General features: G+C 47.1%; 1 long non-coding RNA gene across 2 annotated transcripts in view; it reads left to right on the top strand.

The window, feature by feature from the left end:
- The first annotated feature begins 116 nt into the window (after positions 1-116).
- The window catches only part of LOC108536143 (uncharacterized), a 39,014-nt gene continuing 19,732 nt past the window's right edge, over positions 117-19,398 (top strand). The window contains exons 1-3 of one of the 2 annotated variants that reach the window (XR_001887430.1): positions 117-213; positions 520-619; positions 4,332-4,455. This is a non-coding gene — a long non-coding RNA (uncharacterized LOC108536143). Of the gene's footprint in view, positions 620-4,331; positions 4,456-19,398 lie in introns of both variants that reach the window. The other variant, XR_001887429.1, reaches the window with a different exon arrangement.

Below are 19,398 nucleotides of genomic sequence, written 5' to 3'. Positions count from 1 at the left end.
GGCCCCTCAACCCGGGGCCCCTGCCCCCCGCCGCTCCCTTTTATGGAGGCTCATTGTCGGCGCCCGCCCGGCCGGCCAGCCGCGGACCCGCCCCCGATCCCGCGCGGCCAATCGCGCGTGGCCCCGCCCCGGGCACGCGGCCCCGTTGGAATCCCTCGACCCAGGAGGCGGCGGGAAGGGCAGAGCAGAGCCGGGGCCGCCCAGTGCGCGGAGGTAGAGGGGCCCCCCAATACCCGCACCGCGGCCGTCTTAGTCGACGGGCCAAGCCCGGGGGTTTCCCTCCGTTAAGAAGTCAGGTGGGCATTTCTGCTGGCCTGGAGAGCGCTACCAGGTGGCCCCGGATTTTGATCGGGAGTCGCTTTTGCCTTTCCGTGGACAAGCCTTCCTCCGCCAGCAGATGACCCGGGCAGGAAGAGAAGCGGTGGGGGAGTGGAAAGGGCCTTGGTATGGAAGCATAGAGACTGAATTCTTGCTCATGTGCCGGCTCTGTGGCCGTGGGCACATTATCTGTTTTATTAGACCGGCTTATCGTTTCTTTCAAAAACCATTTTGGACCTTTCTGGGAAGGCAAAGAAGAGGAGCGGAGTGGACTGTGAGCGGACGTAAACCACCCTGATGGGTATGATTTCCATTTTTTACACGTGAGTCCAGAGATTTTGTGACCCTCTCCAAGGACATACAGCAATCCCTTGAGAGCCCCAAGACCAGAGTCCAGTTGCCATGACCTTACTTCCCTATAACCACACTCTGGGTGAGCTTTTACTTCTGTGACATGGAATGTGCATCTCCCTCTTCTATAGCAACCCTCATGAGATTTCAGCTCAGAAAATACAAAATGTCTGACACTGAAAAAACATCTTCAAATGTCGTTATATCAAACCAGACACAGTAGTATTCAGAATCGCGTAGTAGGATGGGGGTATGAGAAGAGGTGTGAACTAGTCTATATGGATTGCAGTCAATTTTAAAAATTATTATTATTTTGAGACAGAGTCTCTCTCTGTCACCAGGTTGGAGTGCAGTGGCGCCATCTCGGCTCACCACAACCTCCGCCTCCCGGGTTCAAACGATTCTCCTGCCTCAGCCTCCCGGGTAGCTGACTCATCTTTTGACTTAGTGAATTTGGCCTTGAGACATGAGATTCCTAGGACCAGGCAGGACAGACTGGAAACAGGAAGAGTGGAGAACCAATGACTTCTGTCCCAGCGAATAGTTGCTCCAGGTGTCCCCTAGGGTAGAGCCCCAAGCTGGAGGAAGCATTTCCTTTTGGCACAGCTTTTATTGTTGGTAGCGTTTTAGGACCCCAGTGACAAGCTGAGACAGTGAGTGGACTGCCTCAAGTGGGGATAGCTGTGGGGCCGGGCACGGTGGCTCATGCCTATAATCCCAGCACTTTGGGAGTCTGAGGCAGACGGATCACGAGGTCAGGAGTTTGAGAGCAGCCTGGCCAATTTGGTGAAATCTCATCTCTACTAAAAATACAAAAATTAGCCAGGCCAGGCGTGGTGACACGCGGTTATAGTTCCAGCTACTCGGGAGGCTGAGACAGGAGAATCACTGGAACCCAGGAGGCAGAGGTTGCAGTGAGTCAAGATCGCACCATTGCACTCCAGCCTGGACAACAAAGCGAGGCTCTGTCTCAAAAAAAAAAAAAAAAAAAAAAGGAAAAGAAATATGGGTGAGCTGCTGTAGCAAGTGGACTAGACCCAGCTCCAAGTGAGGAGAGGGCTGTCTGAAGTCTAGGTAAGAGCCGGGGGGCTTCACTCTGAACTGGCTTGGCATCTAGTAGTGGTCTTCAGCAAAAACCATAATAAATATATAGCCATGCTCTTCAGCTCAGTAATCCTGTTGCCAACTTACCCTAAAGTTATCCAAAAGAAGAAAAATAAGGACCTAACAACAATGTTGATATCAGTTCAGTCCCTAAAACTTAGCACTCCTCGGTGAAATTTTATTCAGTTGTTGCGTGTGGTCAGAAGTCCACCTCTTGGCCCCACATCCGTTGGAACACCACTATTATGAAACTTGGCATGTCATGCTGTAATTATTTGTTTGCAGGCCCAGGTTTTGTCCATCTTTATAGTTTCAGCATCAGCCCAGAAACTGGAGTGTTAGCACCAGCTCAGTGGCCACACTTTAGGGTGCTTGTTGCAGAACTCTCAATCTAAACTAGCTCAAGGTCGGGTGTGGTGGCTCATGCCTGTAATCCCAGCAGTTTGGGAGGCTGAGGCGGGTGGATCACCTGAGGTCAGGAGTTCCAGATCAGCCTGGACAACAAGACAAAACCTCATCTCTATTAAAAATACAAAAATTGGCCGGGCGCAGTGGCTCATGCCTGTAACCCCAGCACTTTGGGAAGCCAAGGTGGGCAGATCACAAGGTCAGGAGTTTGGGACCATCCTGGCTAACACGGTGAAACCCCGTTTCTACTAAAAGTACAAAAATTAGCTGGGTGTGGTGACAGGCGCCTGTAGTCCCAGATACTCGGGAGGCTAAGGCAGGAGAATCGCTTGAACCCGGGAGGCGGAGGTTGCCGTGAGCCGAGATCGTGCCACTGCACTCCAGCCTGGGCGACTCTGTCTCAACAAATAAATAAATAAATAAATATACTAGCTTGGACAAAATGGGCGATTTATTGGCTCATAGAACTCAAGGAAGGGCTGAATGCCCAATTGTGGGAAGGGCAGGGATAACAGGCCAACTTTAGGAATAACCGGACCCAGGACGTAAATGCTACTAGGACGTTCTTTCCACCCCCAGTCTCCACCTCTGTTTGTGTACATCAGCCATGCGCTCTTTCCTGCAGCCTGTCTTTTTCCATATGGCAGGAGATGGGCCACTAATTCCCACAGACTAGCTTCTAGCTCTGAACATTTCAAACCTTATTCCTCCTCCTCTGCCCATGTGTGTGTTCAGTGCTAGGCACTGTGGACATCCTCGTATCGTCAAATGACTTTCTGCTCTGGACGTTGGTGTAATAAAATAAGGCGAGTCAGCTTGGTGGGCATAAGAATTCCTGGAAGCTGTTCCTACTTTTTTGTTAAAGTACCCTGTATCGTCTGATATTTTTGCTTGTATAATCAGAATTTAAAATGTCATTTCTACTTTTTAAGAAAAGACCCAGCCGGGCATGATCCAGCACTTTGAGAGGCCAAGGCGGGTGGATCACTTGAGGTCAGGAGTTTGAGACCAGCGTGGCCAATATGGTGAAACCCCCATCTCTACTAAAAATACAAAAATTAACTGGGTATTGTGGTGGGTGTCTGTAATCCCAGCTACTTGGGAGGCTGGGTCAGGAGAATCGCTTGAACCCGGGAGGTGGAGGTTGCAGCTAGCCAAGATTGTGCCACTGCATTCCAACCTGGGCAACAAAGTGAGACTCCGTCTTAAAAAAAAAAAAAAAAAAGACCCCATCACACCTATAATCCCTGCACTTTGGGAGGCCAAGACGGGTGGATCACCTGAGGTCAGGAGTTTGAGACCAGCCTGGCCAACATGGTGAAACCCCGTCTCTACTAAAAATACAAATAATTGCTGGGCATGGTGGCGTGTGCCTATAATCCCAGCTACTCAGAAGGCTGAGGCAGGAGAATCGCTTCAGCCCAGGAGGCGGAGGTTGCGGTGAGCCGAGATCGCGCCACTGCACTCCAGCCTGGGCAACAAGAGCAAAACTCCATCTCAAAACCCCCAAAAAACAAAAAAACACAAGATGCTAATGCAGCAGAATTAGACAAAATAGATTCTCATCTTTTTATGTGTGTTTATCTCAGTCTGTCACTCAGGCTGGAGTACAGTGGCACGAACATGGCTCACTGCAGCCTCAACCTCCTGGGCTCAAGCACTTCTCCCACCTCAGCCCCTTTAGTAGCTGGGACTACAGGCACATCTTACCACATCCAGCTAATTTTTGTATTTTTTTTGTAGAGACAGGGTTCTGCCACGTTCTGCCACTTGAACTGCTGAGCTCAAGTGATCCTCCCACCTCGGCTTCCCAAAGTGCTAGGATTACAAGTGTGAGTCACCGCGCCTGGCCTGATGGATCCTTCCTGACCTGTTCCCTAAAGGTCTCATAGAGCAAGAATGGCAAGCATTTGTTCTGGGTTGGTTGGCTTATTATTTCCAACTATCCCACCCCCTCCTATAATTAGATTATATGTCCAGACCCATTACCTTGCTTTTCAGTGCCTCAAATGAGACAGTATTTCCCCACCCTCGTGACTGTGGGCATGGCCATGTGACTTGCCTTGGCCAATGGGGCATGAACAGACATGAAGTAAGAGGTATCTAGCTGAGGCATTGGAGTAATTGTATGGTATGGGCTTGGTTTCTAGTGCTTGTGCTATCCATCCAAGAAGAGCATGTCCTAGGGAAATGCTGCTGCTTCAGCTTGGGTCCTGGAATGAGAGACACCTGGAATAAACTGGCATCTAACTCACAGTCTGGAGCCAAGTACAGGTGAGCCCAGCTAGCCTAGTACAGCCAACAGTTGACCCACAGACCTGTAAGCAAGAAATGTTTGCTGCCATAAATGACTAAGTTCCAAGGCTGTTCGTTACACAGCATTGCCACAGCAAAAAGCTGACTAATACTCCAGACACTGCATTTTCTCCCCAAATCCCACTCCCTTTTTTAAAATTTTATGGGCCTGGTAGGCTGGGTGCAGTGGCTCACACCTGCAATTCTAGCACTTTGGGAGGCCGAGGTGGGTGGATCACCTGAGGTCAGGAGTTCAACACCAGCCTGGCCAACATGGTGAAACCCCATCTCTACTAAAAATACAAAAATTAGCCAGGCATGGTGGCGAGCACCTGTAATCCCAGCTACTCAGGAGGCTGAGGCAGAGAGAAATGCTTAAAACTCAGAAGGCAGAAGTTGCAGTGAGCTGAGATCACGCCACTGAACTCCAGCCTGGGCGATAGCGCCAGACTCCATGTAAAAAAAAAAAAAAAAGCATGGACCTGGTGTGGTGGCTCACGCCCGTAATCCCAGCACTTTGGGAGGCCAAGGTGGGCGGATCACCTGAGGTCAGAAGTTTGAGACCAGCCTGTCCAACATGGTGAAACCCCGTCTTTACTAAAAGTAAAATAAATTAGCTGGGCATGGTGGTGGGCACTTGTAATTCCAGCTACTCGGGAGGCTGAGGCAGGAGAGTCACTACTTGAACCCAGAAGGTGGAGGTTGCAGAAAGCTGAGATCAAGACACTGCACTCCAGCCTGGGCGGCAGAGAGAGACTCCGTCTCAAAAATTAAATAAATAAATAAATAGATAAATTGTATGGAGATAAGAGTGGTACCAGGGAGACCTCCCAGTATGCCCAGCATTGAGAGGTTTCCCAGAACGTGAGACTTTCAGGTTTTAAAAAACAGCTTTATTGAGATATAATTTACATCCCCATACACCTCGTTCACTTAATGTGCATATCAGTGTTTTTTAGTATACTCACAGGGTTGTGAAATTATCACGGCAATCTTATTTTAGAATATTTTCCTCCCTCTTAAAACGAACCTCATACCCGTTAGCGGTCACTCCCCGCTCTTCTCCCTCTACCCCAATCCCTAAGCAACTACTAACCTACTTTCTGTCTCTAAAAATGTGTGTATTCTGGACATTCTGTATATATGGGATCATATAATATGTGGGCATTTTGTGACTGGCTTTTTAAAATTAGCATAATATTTTCTAGGTCTATCTATGTTGTAACACGTATCAGTTCTTCCCTTCCTTCCCTCCTTCCCAACCTCGCTCCCACCTTCCTTCCCTCCTTCATTTCCTTCCTTCCTTCCTTCCTATTCTTTCCTTCTTTCCTTCCTTCTCTCCTTCCCAACCTCCCACCTTCCTTTCTTTCCCTCCCTCCCTCCCTCCCTCCTCCCTCCTTCCTCCTTCCCTCCCTTCCTTCCTTTCTTTCTTTCTTCTTTTTTTTTTTTTTGACAGAGTTTCGCTCTTGTTCCCCAGGCTGGAGTGCAATGGCGCAATCGCGACTCACTGCAACCTCCACCTCCCGGAGTCAAGCAATTCTCCTGCCTCAGCCTCCCGAGTAGCTGGAATTACAGGCCCCCACCATCACGCCCAGCTAATTTTTGTATTTTTAGTAGAGTCAGGGTTTCACCATATTGACCAGGCTTGTCTCCAACTCCTGACCTCAGATGATCCGCCCACCTCAGCCTCCCAAAGTGTTGGGATTACAGGCGTGAGCCACCCTGCCCGGCCCCTTTCTTTCTTTTCCTTTTCCTCTTCCTCTAACTCTTTCTCTTTTCTTCTCTTCTCTTCATTTCCTCCCCCTTCCCTTCCCTTCCCTTCCTTCCCCTCCCCTCCCCTCCCCTCTCCTTCCTTCTTTTTCCTTTTCTTTCTCTTTTTTTTTTGAGACAGAGACTCACTCTGTTGCTCAGGCTGGAGGTACAGTGGTGTGATCACAGATCACTACAGCCTTGACTTCCTTGGCACAGGTGATCCTCCTACCTCAGCCTCCTTCCTGGGTAGCTAGGACTACAAGTGCACACCGCCATGCCCGGTTAATTTTTAAAATTTTTTTGTAGCATGGGCTCTCACTATGTTGCTCAGGCTAGTCCCAAATTCCCATGTTCAAGCAATCCTCCTGCCTCAGCCACCCAAAGTATTGGGATTATAGGCGTGAGCCACTGTGCCTGGCTTCATTTCTTTTTATTTCTGGATAATATTCAATAGTATGTGTATATAGTCTTTTACTTCCATTCACCAGTGATGGGCATCAGGTTGTTTCCACTTTTTGGCTGTTGTGAATAGAGCTGCTATGAACATTTATGTACAAGTTTTTGTTTGAACATCTATTTTTTCAATTATTCTGGGTATATGCCTGCGAGTGGGATTGCTGAGTGATAAGGTAATTCCGTTTAACTTATTGGAGAACTGCCAAACTCTTTTCCACAGCTGCTGCATCATACACTGCCACCAGCAGTGTAAGAGAAATCCGATTTCTCCACATCCTTGCCAACACTTGTTATTGTCCGTCGTTTATATTACAGTCATCCTGGGGGGTGCACAGAGATACCTCACCGTGGTTTTGATTTGCATTTCCCTGTTGACTAATGACATCAGACACCTTTCATGTGCTTTTTTTTGGTCATTTTTATATCTTTAGAGAAACATCTGTTGAAATCCTTTGCCCATTAAAAAAATTAGATTATTAGTCTTTATATTATCAAGTTGTAAGAGTTCTTTATATATTCTGGATATTAGACCCTTATCAGATACATGACATGGAAATGTTTTCTCCCATCCTGTGGGTTGTCTTTTCACTCTCTATGATTTGCAGCACAAAGTTTCTAATTTTGATGTCCAATTTCCAGTGTATCTAGTTTTGTTTTGTTTTGTTTTTTTGAGTCGGAGTTTCGCTGTTTCACCCAGGCTCAAGTTAAGTGGCATGATCTTGGCTCACAGCAACCTCCACCTCCCAGGTTCAAGTGATTCTCCTGCCTCAGCCTCCTGAGTAGCTGGGATTACAGGCGCCCACCACCATGCCCGGCTAATTTTTGTATTTTTAGCAGAGACAGAGTTTCACTGTGTTGGCCAGGCTGGTCTCAAACTCCTGACCTCAGGTGATCCGCCGGGTCAGCCTCCCAAAATGCTGGGATTACAGTCGTGAGCCACCGCACCCAGTCTGGTTTTTCTTTTGTTCCTTGTTCTCTTGGTGGTGTATCTACCAATTCCTTTGCTCACAGGAGACACCTCTAATCAGTTATTATATTCTTTCTCACTGAACCCAGATGCCCCTTACCTTGAAATTTTTCTTAGCACTGCGTGGTTAAAAGCCCCAATTTTAGTCGGTCGCGGTGGCTCACGCCTGTAATCCCAGCACTTTGGGAGGCCGAGGCAGGTGGATCACGAGGTCACGAGTTCAAGACCAGCCTGGCCAAGATGGTGAAACCCTGTCTCTACTAAAAATACAAAAAATTAGCCAGGCATGTTGACACGCACCTGTAATTCCAGCTACTCCGGAGGCTGAGGCAGATAATTGCTTAAACCTGGAGGGGCGGAGATTGCAGTGAGCTGAGATCGCGCCACTGCACTCCAGCCTGGGCAACAGAGCGAGACTCCGTCTCAAAAAAAAAAAAAAAAGCCCCAATTCTAGGCTGGGCATGGTAGCTCACGTCTGTAATCTCAGCACTTTGGGAGGCCGAGGCAGGTAGATTGCCTGAGGTCGGGAGTTTCAAACCATCCTGGCTAACATGGTGAAACCCTGTCTGTACTAAAAATATAAAAGTTAGCCAGGCATGGTGGCAGGCACCTGTAATCCCTGCTACTTGGGAGGCTGAGGCAGGAGAATCGCTTGAACCCAGGAGGCGGAGGTTGCAGTGAGCCAAGATCCTGCTATTGCACTCCAGCAACAGAGCAAGGCTCCGTCTCAAAAACAAACAAAAAAACACCCAAACAAATTCTAGAGAAGAACTGAGCAGGTGCAAATCCCCACTAGTGCCACCACTTAATGGTGGTGGGTTTTTTTTTTTTTTTTTTAACCTCTGGGTCACTTTACCCATTAAACAAAATGCTGGGTGTAGGTGAGAGAGATTGAGAAGGGGGATAGAGGAGGAAGGTAATGAATATAGCTGGTCTTGCAAATCTTCTTGTGATGGGTTGGTCTTAAGAAGTGGAATATATGGGAAATCTCTTGTGCATTACTTCAAATCCTCTTGGTCATACCTCTTTGTGTGTGTGTGTGTGTGTCTGTGTGTGTGTGTCTGTGTGTGTGTGTATGTATGAGATATGAGACAGAGTTTCGTTCTCATTGCCCAGGCTGGAGTGCAATGGTGCAATCTTACCTCACTGCAACCTCCGCCTTCTGGGTTCGAGTGATTCTCCTGCCTCAGACTCCCGAGTAGCTGGGATTACAGGCGCGAACAACCACGCTTGGCTAATTTTTTTTGTATTTTTAATAGAGATGGGATTTTCTCCAACTCTTGACCTCAGGTGATCTGCCCGCCTTGGCCTCCCAAAGTGCTGGGATTACAGGCGTGAGCCACAGCGACCAGCCATGCTTCTTTTTCAAGCCACAGCTGCTACCGCCAGTTCTATGCAGGTTCTGCTGCCTTGGCATGGGTGCAATGTGATTGCACCTGGCCCACATCTGGTGCCTCTTGCTTTTTGCCCAGGAGCTTCTCTGATACCTCAGTGTGGGACTCTTGCCTGCTCAGCGCTAGCACACATGCATCCTAGAAGTGGCAGAATCGATGCCTTGGGGTCACCACTGACTGATGGGGACGGGAGCTAATGAATAAGTCTTTATGGATTTTGTCCTCGGTCTGTTTTCCAGAAGTATTCCAAAAGAGAGGGTGAAAGATGCTGAACAGGATAAACCACAGCTGTCTGCCTTTTCTACTAATTCAGACTCTACAGAAGGATTCTAGGAATCATATTTAGAACAAATAGAGGTCAGGGATCCCCAGACCCAGGGCTGCAGACCAGTGTGGGTCCGTCACCTGTTAGGAACTGGGCACACAGCAGGTGATTGGGGGGGTGAGCCATTACCACCTAAACTTCGCCTCCTTTCAGATCAGCAGTAGCAGTAGATTCTCATAGGGGCGTGAAACCTATTGTAACTGTGCATTTGAGGGATCTAGGTTGCGTGTTCCTTATGAGACTCTAATGCCTGATGATCTGAGGTGGAAGAGTTTCACCTCGAAGCCATTGGCCCCCCCACCGTACGTCCCCCCAACGCTGTCTGTGGAAAAATTGTCTTCCGTGAAGCCAGACCCTGGTGCCAAAAAGTTTGGGGACCACTGCTATAGGTGATTCCCATGAACACTAATGTTTGGAAAACAGGGAATGATGGCATTTCAGAAGGAATTTACATTATAAAAGGAGCAGAAATTACAATTCAGGCTCACTTAGCCATTCATTCCCTTGTAGCATGCAGGAAAGCAGTACATCTCTTGATCTTCTCAAGGATGGCACCTTCATGGATTCTTCTCCTCTTCTGGTCCTCAGGTTCACCCTGCATGTGTCCATGAACTTCCTTCCTAGTCTCTAAGGAAGGCAACTTCTGTCTTCCTAAGGAAGACTCCACCCCTTTCCACAGGAGGAGGTTTTGCTTCTGGGTTCCTTCCTATATCCTGTTGTCTATAGCTGTGTCCTGGGCTGCAGCCAACAAGGCACTGATGTTCACTTCCTGCCAGCCCAGCAAGCTCCAGGTGATGACAGGCATCAAGAACTCAGAGCAGTGGCTCATGCCTCTAATCCCAGCACTTTGGGAGGCTGAAGCAGGTGGATCACTTGAGGTCAGGAGTTCAAGACCAGCCTGGCCAAGATGGCAAAACACCGTGTCTACTAAAAATTCAAAAATTATCTGGGCGTGGTGGTGCGCACTTGTAATCCCAGCTACTAGAGAGGCTGAGGCGGGAAAATTGCTTCAGCCCGGGAGGTGGAGGTTGCAGTGAGTAGAAATGGTGCCACTGCACTCCAGCCTGGGTGACAGAATGAGATTCTGTCTCAAAAAAAAAAAAAAGCTGGGCACGGTGGCTCATGCCTGTAATCCTAGCACTTTGGGAGGCTGAGGTGGATGGATCACCTGAGGTCAGGAGTTCAAGACCAGCCTGGCTGACATGGTGAAACCCCATCTCTACTAAAAATACAAAAAACATTAGCTGGGCATGGTGGTGGGCACCTGTAATCCCAGCTACTCAGGAGGCCGAGGCAGGAGAATCGCTTGAACCCAGTAGGCAGAAGTTGCAGTGAGCTGAGATCGTGCTATTGCACTCCAGCCTGAGCAACAAGAGCAAAACACTGTCTCAAAAAAAAAAAAAAAGCAGGTATGGATTTATGGTACCTCCAAGGCCCAGGAAGTACAGGTAGAAATAATAACTATTAGAAAAGATAAGTCCAGGCTGGGCACAGTGGCTCACACCTGTAATCCCAGCACTTTGGGAGGTTGAGGCGGGTAGATCACGAGGTCAGGAGTTTGAGACCAGCCTGGCCAAGATGGTGAAACCCTGTCTGTACTAAAAATACAAAAAATTTGCCAGGCGTGGTGGCAGGCACCTGTAATCCCAGCTATTCAGGAGGCTGAGATAAAGAATTGCTTGAACCTGGGAGGCAGAGGTTGCAGTGAGCTGAGATCACGCCACTGCACTCCAGCTCTGGCAAGACTCCCGTCTCAAAAAAAAAAAAAAAAAAAAAAAAAAGAAATCAGCCCAATTTACCAGGGCCCTGGCCAACATGCTGAACTCCATCTTTTACTAAAATACAAAATAGTCCCAGGCATAGTGAGCAGGAGGCCTGTAATCCCAGCTTACTTAGTGGGGTGAGGCCATGAGATCACTTGAACGGCAGCGGAGCGGAGGTTGCATGAGCCAAGATCACACCACCTGGGCAGCTACAACATGTGGGCCCGACAGAATGAGACTATCAAAAAAAAAAAAAAAAGGAAGGAAGAAACTGAACGCACTCTAATTGGCCAGGCGTGGTGGCTTATGGCCCCAGTAACCTCAACACTTGGCAGTGGAGGTGGGCCAGATCAGCTTGAGGTCAGGAGTTCGAGAGCAGCCTGGCAAGCACGGTGAAATGGCTTGTCGCTACTAAAAGTAGGAAAATTCAGCCCTGGTGTGGTGTGCACACCTGTAATGCCCAGCTACTTGGAAGGGTAGAGCAGGAGAATCGCTTGACGCCTGGGAGGGTTTTAATTTTGCATTACCTAATGTCTAATGATATTGAGCCATCTTTTACGTACTTAATTGGCCATTTGTATATTCTTCTTAGAGAAATGTTCTATTTGGCCGGGCCGAGTGGGCTGGCAAGCCTGTAATCCCGGCAGCATTTTGGGAGGCCGAGACGGGCGGATCACGAGGTCAGGAGATCGAGACGCATCCTGGCTAACACAGTGAAACCTCCGTCCTACTAAAAATACAAAAGAAACTAGCCGGGCGAGGTGGCAGGGCGCCTGTAGTCCCAGCTACTTGGGAGGCTTGAGGCAGGAGAATGCCGTAAACCCCAGGAGGCCGGAAGCTTGGGCAGTGAGGGCTGAGATCCGGGCCCACTGCAGCTCCAGCCTGGGCCGAGCAGAGCGAGACTCCGTATGCAAAAAAAAAAAAAAAAAAAAAAAAGAGAGAGAAATGTCTATTCAAGTCTGTTGCTATTTTTTTTTTTTTTTTTTTTTTTTTTTTTTTTTTTGTGGGGTGAGTAGAGACAAGACAGGGTCTCTCTATATTGCCCAGGCTGGTCTTTAACTCAGCCTCGAGCAATCCTCCCACCTTGGCCTCCCAAAGTGGTATTACAATGGTGAGCCACTGTGCCTGGCCCTTTTGCATCATCTTTTTTTGTTGAGGGGGGGTTGTTTTTTGTTTTTTTGAGATGGTGTCTCACTCTGTTGCTCAGGCTGGAGTGCAGTGGCGGAATCTCCGTTTACTGCAACCTCCGCCTCCTGGATTCAAACGATTCTTGTGCTTCAGCCTCCTGAGTAGCTTGGACTACAGGCACCCACCACCAAGCCCAGCTGATTTTTGTACTTTACTAGCTAGTTTCACCCTATTGGCCAGGCTGGTCTCAAACTCCTTAACTCAAGTGATCCACCCGCCTCGGCCTTCCAAAGTGCTGGGATTACAGATGTGAGCCACCACGCTAGGCTCTCTCTTGCCTATTTTTTTTTTTTTTTGAGATGGAGTCTAGCTCTGCCGCCCAGGCTGGAGTGCAGTGGCGCGATCTTGGCTCACTGCAGGCTCCGCCTCCCGGGTTCACGCCGTTCTCCTGCCTCAGCCTCCCAAGTAGCTGGGACTACAGGCGCCCGCCACTATGCGCAGGTAATTCTTTTGTATTTTTAGTAGAGACGGGGTTTCACCGTGTTAGCCAGGATGGTCTTGATCTCCTGACCTCGTGATTCACCCGTCTCCCTCCCGAAGTGCTGGGATGACAGGCGTGAGCCACCACGCCCAGCCTCCCTTGCCTATTCTTAATTCTCTTTTTGTTGAGTTGTACGAATTATTATGATTTTTTTTTTTTTTTTTTAAGACAGAGTCTGCTTTGTTGCCCAGGCTGGAGTGCAGTGGTGCAGTCTTGGCTCACTGCAACCTCCGCCTCCCAGGTTCAAGCCATTCTCCTGCCTCAGCCTCCCGAGTAGCTGGGACCACAGGCATACACCACCATGCCCAGCTAATTTTTGTATTTTCAGTAGAGACGAGGTTTCACCATGTTGGCCAGGCTGATCTCGAAGTCCTGACCTCAGGTGATCCACCCGCCTCGGCCTCCTAAAGTGCTGGGATTATAGGCATAAGCCACCTCGCCTAGCCATTTATTTTTATTATTATTGTTGTTGTTGTTTTAGAGGCAGGTCTTGCTTCGTTGCCCAGGCTGGAGTGCAGTGTGGCAATCATAGTGCACTGCAGCCTCATAGCTCACTGCAGACTTCAACTGCAGGGTTCAAGGGATCCTCTCACCTCAGCCTTCTGAATTGGTGGGATTATAGGCACACACCACCATGCCTGGCTAATTTTTACTTTTAGTAGAGATAGGGTCTCCCTGTATTGCCCAGGCTGGTCTCAAACTCCTGGCCTCAAGTGTTCTTCCTGCCTCAGCCTCCCAAAGTGTTGGGATTACACACGTGAGCCATGATGCCCAATCATATTATATACTTTAATGCTCCATTTTTTCTAGATTAGGCCAATGAAAACCCCTTTGAGCTGGTTTCTGTATTCTTCTGACATTTCACAATTCTTCTATGCACACATCCTTACTTTTTGGTAGAAGTAATAGACACCTATGTCTATGTATATAAAAAAACACAATCACAGCCAATACTCCAATTCCAGTCCAACCCTGCAGGGTTTATTCCAGCCTTCCCTCTTTCCATGTGTAACATATTACAGTGGCAAGTCTGACTCTCTTCATCCGTAATGCTTACTCACTTCCCCAATCCCACTCCTTCCCTGTCTCCTAGTCACACAGGTTGACTGGAACATATTGGGCCTCCTCCTTCTGCTTTATGGGCCGGTGGAAAGCTCAGCCCTAACAAAGGGGAAGGAGAAAAGAAGGAGAAAAAAGGAAGGAGGAAATGACATCTTTTCTGTTTTTTTTCTAGGGAAATTTTCTCTACTCCAATGTTTTAAAAATATTCATCTGTCCTTTTTAATAAATTTTAAAGTTTTGTTTTAATATTTATACCCTGGCCAGGTGCGGTAGCTCATGCCTGTAATCCCAGCACTTTGGAAGGCCAAGGTGGGTGGATCACTTGAGGTCAGGAGTTCGAGACCAACCTGGCCAACATGGTGAAATCCTGTCTCTACTAAAAATACAAAACTTACCCAGGTGTAAGTTTTGTAGTCTCAGCCTGTAGTCTCAGCTTCTCAGGAAGCTGAGTCTGGAGGATTGCTTGAACCTGGGAGGCGGAGGTTACCGTGAGCCAAGATTGGGACACTGCACTCCGGAGACAGAAAGAGACAGAGCTTCTCTCTCTATATATTTACACCCTTATCCATGTGTAGTTGCTATTGTAATGTGATGTAAGGGAGCGATCCATTTTAACTTTCGTTTATAAGGGTAGCTAAGTTTTCCATCCATTTTTGAACAATACCTCCTTTCTCCAGTGACCTAACAAAACATGTCTGTCATACATCAACGTTTCATACAAAGCATGGGTCTCTGGGTTATTTAATCTGTCTTCTCTTGCCCCAACACCTCATGTTATTAAGTACCATGGCTTCCTAGTAAATTTTGATCCCTAGTTGGACAAATCTTCCTTTCTGCTTTTTTTATTCAGAAGAGTCTTGACTATCATTGGTTATTACACTTCCTTATAAGTTTTGGAATAATCATAAAAGGTTCCATGAAAAGTTATATTGGTCAGCACCATAAGACAAAGTGAAGGCTGGGCGTGATTGCTTATGCCTGTAATCCCAGCACTTTGGGAGGGTAAGGTGGGTGGATCATCTGAGGTCAGGAGTTTGAGACTAGCCTGGCCAACATGGTGAAACCCCATTTCTACTAAAAGTACAAAAATTAGCCCAGAGTAGTGGCACATGCCTGTAGTCCCAGTTACTAGGGAGGCTGAGGCCGGAGAATCGCTTGAACCTGGGAGGAGGAGGTTGCAGTGAGCCAAGATCCCATCACTACACTCCAGCCTAGGTGACAAAGGGGGACTCTGTCTCAAAAAAAAAAAAAAAAGTGAGAAAACAAAAGTAATTATAATATTATGTGTAAAATGTTTATTTAGAAACAGAATTCTTGTTCGTCAGTACTGCAAGGAAAAATCTGCATTCCGACAAAAAGTTTTCTCAGCATGGCAATTTTAATTTCTGCAGAAAGGGTGCTCGTCGCAGATGGAATAATGGTGAGAGCACACCTGAACAAAGGAGGGAAACAATTTTTATTCCTTATGCAGTTTGTCCCTGCTACTGTGTCCGGTCTCCATCAGTTGGGGCCAGACCACATGATCTAAACTAAAACCCAACTGGCTAATAATTTAAAAATTTTTTTAAATCTGTAAAAGCAATGGAGAACAGAAGAAAAGAGGAAGTTGCTTATGAAAGGACTTAGAAAAGTAATAACATTCTCAAATAAGGAAGGGGCATAGGCTGTGAGCTGGGGCATGCCTGAGCATGTCCAGAACAAATACCTTGGTTAAAGTACAAGGACATAGAATGTACTTATTCCCTTACGTCTAACAGCTACATAGGATAGGGCTTAACAAAGTTATTAGCACAAAGCAAGGAGGCTTGAAGGAAGTTAGTCTTTACAAGAAACTATTATTTCTTTTTTTTTTTTTTTAGACAGAGTGTTGCTCTGTCATCCAAGCTAGAGTGCAGTGGCGCAGTCTCAGCTCATTGCAACCTCCGCCTCTCGGGTTCAAGCAATTCTCTGCCTCAGCTTCCTGAGTAGCTGGGATTACAGGCACCTGCCACCATGCCTGGCTAATTTTTATATTTTTAGTATAGATGGGGTTTCACCATGTTAGCCAGGCTGGTCTTGAACTCCTGACCTCGTGATCCACCCGCCTTGGCCTCTCAAAGTTCTGGCATTACAGGCATGAGCCACCATACGGCCTCCTTTTTTCATTTCCGATATTAGTAATTTGTGTCCTCTGTATTTTTTTTCTTAGTTAGCCTGGCTAGATGCCTATTGATTTTATTTAGTTTTTCAAAGAGCTTTTGGTTTTGTTGACTTTCTCTATTGACATAGTTTCCTAAGTTGGAAGCCTAAGTTGCTTTTATTAGGTATTTTCTTCTTTTATCTCTTTTTTTTTTTTTTGAGACAGGGTCTGGCTCTGTCACCCAGGCTGGAGTGGAGTGGCCCGATCTTATCTCACTTCAACTTCCGCCTCCCAGTCTCAGGTGATCTTCCCGCCTCTGCCTCCCAAGTAGCTGGGAGTACAGGCATGCACCACCATGCCTGGCTAGTTTTTGTTGTTGTTGTTGTTTTTTGAGACGAAGTCTTGCTCTGTCACCCAGGCTGGAGTGCAGTGGCTTGATCTTGGCTCACTGCAACCTCTGACACCCAGGTTTAAGCGATTTTCCTGCCTCAGCCTCCGAAGTAGATGGGATTACAGGCGCGTGCCACCACACCCGGATAATTTTTTGTATATTTAGTAGAGATGAGGTTTCAGCATCTTGGTCAGACTGGTCTTGAACTCCTGACCTCGTGGTCCACTGGCCTTGGCCTCCCAAAGTGCTGGGATTACAGGCGTGAGCCACTGCGCCCGGCCTAATTTTTGTATTTTTTGTAGAGATGGGGGTTTCACTATGTTGCCCAGGCTGGTCTTGAATTCCTGTACACAAGTGAGTTGGCCTTGGCCTCCCAAAGTGCTGAGATTCAGGTGTGAGCTACCACAACTGGCCTCTTTCTTCTTTTCTAGTATGTGCATACAATGCTATAAATTTTCTCTAATCACTGCTTTTGTTGCATTCCACAAATTTTGATAAGTTTTGGGTTTTTTCTTTTGTTTTTCTTTTTTTTGAGACAGAGTGTTGCTGTGTCCCCCAGGCTGGAGTGCAGTGGCGTGATCACGGCTCACTGCAAGCTCTGACTCCTGGGTTCACGCCATTCTCCTGCCTCAGCCTCCTGAGTAGCTAGGACTACAGGCACCTGCCACCATGCCGGGCTAATTTTTTTAAAAATTTTATTTATTTATTTTTTATTTTTATTTTTAGTAGAGACGGGGTTTCACCATGTTAGCCAGGATGGTCTTGATCTCCACACCTCGTGATCTGCCCACCTTGGCTTCTCAAAGTACTGGGATTACAGGCGTGAGCCGCCGCACCTGGCCAAAACACATCTTGATAATTTTTTTTTTTTTTGATAGTCTCCCTCTGTCACCCAGGCTGGAGTGCAGTGGCGCAATCTCAGCTCCTTGCCTCAGCTTCCCAAAGTGCTAGGATTACAGGCTTGAGCCACCGCGCCCAGCCTATGTGTTCTATCTTGATTAATGTTCCATATGAACTTGAGAAGAGTGTGTACTCTGCTGTTGTTGAATCATGTCATCTATAGATGTCAATTTTAGACAGTTGATTGATAGGGTTGTTGAGTCCCACTGTGTGCTTACTGATTTTCTGCCTGCTGGATCTGCCCATTTCTTTATATATTTATTTGTTTGTTTATTTATTTATTTATTTACAATAGGGTCTTGCTCTGTCACCCAGGCTGGATCACAGCTTACTGCAGCCTTGACCTCCTGGGCTCAAGTGATTCTCCCACCTCATCCTCCCAGGTAGCTGGGACTATTGGCATGCACCACCATGCTTGGACAATTTTTAAATTTTTTATAGAGACAGGGTTTCCTTATGTTGCTCAGGCTGGTCTTGAATTTCTGGGCTCAAGTAATCCTCCTACCTCAGCCTCCCCTCCCAGAGTGCTGAAATTACAGGCATGAGCTACTATGACTAGCCTGCCCATTTCTCTCTCTCTCTCTCTCTCTCTTTTTTTTTTTTTAAGATGGAGTCTCGCTCTGTCGCCCAGGCTGGAGTGCAGTGGTGCAATCTTGGCTCACTGCAACGTCTGCCTCCCGGGTTCAAGCAATTCTCCTGCCTCAGCCTCCTGAGTAACTGGGACTACAGGCACACACCACCTATGTCCAGTTAATTTTTTGTATTTTAGTAGAGACGGGATTTCACTGTGTTGCACAGCCTGGTCTTGAACTCCTGGGCTTGGGCAAGCCACCCTCCTTAGCCTCCCAAAGTGCTGGGATTACAGGTGTGAGCCACTGCGTCCGGCCCCATTTCTCTCTTGTTTTTTCTTGCTTTTTGTTTTAGTCTGCCCATTTCTAATAAAGGGGTATTGGAGTCTCCAACTGTAATAGTGGGATCTTCTGTTTGTCCTTGCAGTTGTACCAGTTTTTGCCATTGATCACAGTTATTAGGTGCATACGCATTAAGAATTGGAGTCCAAGAGTTTGCAGGAGTTTAGAGTCTAAGAGTCTGAGACCGGCCTGGGCAAATATTGTGAGACCTCGTCTCTACCAAAAATTTTAATAAAACAGAATAGTTAGCCAAACATGGTGGTGTGCGCTTGTGGTCCTAGCTACTCAGGAGGCTGAGGTGGGAGGATCATTTGAGCCTAGGAAGTGGAGGCTGCAGTAATCCCAGATTGTGCCACTGCACTCCAGTCTAGGCGACAGAGTACTTCATAGTTAATGTGAGTACCTTATGATAACAAAATAATCCCAGTTCTTCTCTCTCATTCCTGTATTATTGCCATCATTCATTTCACATCAATATATATAAATATATGTCTGTACATAATAAATGCATACATAACCAAGTACATCATTATTATTAGTTTAAACCAACTGTTATCTGTTAGATCAATTAAGGATAAGAAAAGTAAAAGTTTTTGTTTTACTTTTACTTGGTCCTTGTTCAGTGCTCTCTCTTTTTTTTTTTTTGGAGACGGAGTCTCCCTCTGTTGCCCAGGCTGGAGTGCAGTGGCGCGATCTCGGCTCACTGCAACTTTCATCTCCTGGGTTCAAGCAATTTTCCTACCTCAGCTTACAGGGTAGCTGGGATTACAGGCGCCCGCCACCACACTCAGCTAATTTTTTGCATTTTTAGTAGAGACAGGGTTTCACCATGTTGGCCAGGCTGGTCTTGAACTCCTGACCTCAGGTGATCCGCCCACCTCAGCCTCCCAAAGTGCTAGGATTACAGAAGTGAGCCACCGTGCCTGGCCGCTCTTTCTGTCCTTATGTAGATTTAAATTTCTGACCTATACCATTGTCTTTCTCTTCAAAGAATGTCTTTTTACCATTTCTTGCAAGGTAGGACCACTGGCAACAAATTCCCTCAATTTCCGTTTGCCTAAGAAAATATTTCACTCCACTCTTTTACTGTTTGCATGGTTTCTGAGAAGTTTGATGTGATTCTTATCTTTGCTCTTCTATAGGTAATGTATTTTTCTTCTCCTCTGGCTTCTTTCTGGACCCCTTTCCCTTCCCTCCCTTTCCCTTTCCCTCT

The sequence above is a fragment of the Rhinopithecus bieti genome, unplaced genomic scaffold, assembly GCF_001698545.2.
Source record: "Rhinopithecus bieti isolate Rb0 unplaced genomic scaffold, ASM169854v2 scaffold_13271, whole genome shotgun sequence".
Lineage (NCBI taxonomy): Eukaryota > Metazoa > Chordata > Mammalia > Primates > Cercopithecidae > Rhinopithecus > Rhinopithecus bieti.
The sequence above is the reverse complement of the archived record's forward strand: the minus strand, read 5'-3'. Positions and strand labels throughout refer to the sequence as shown.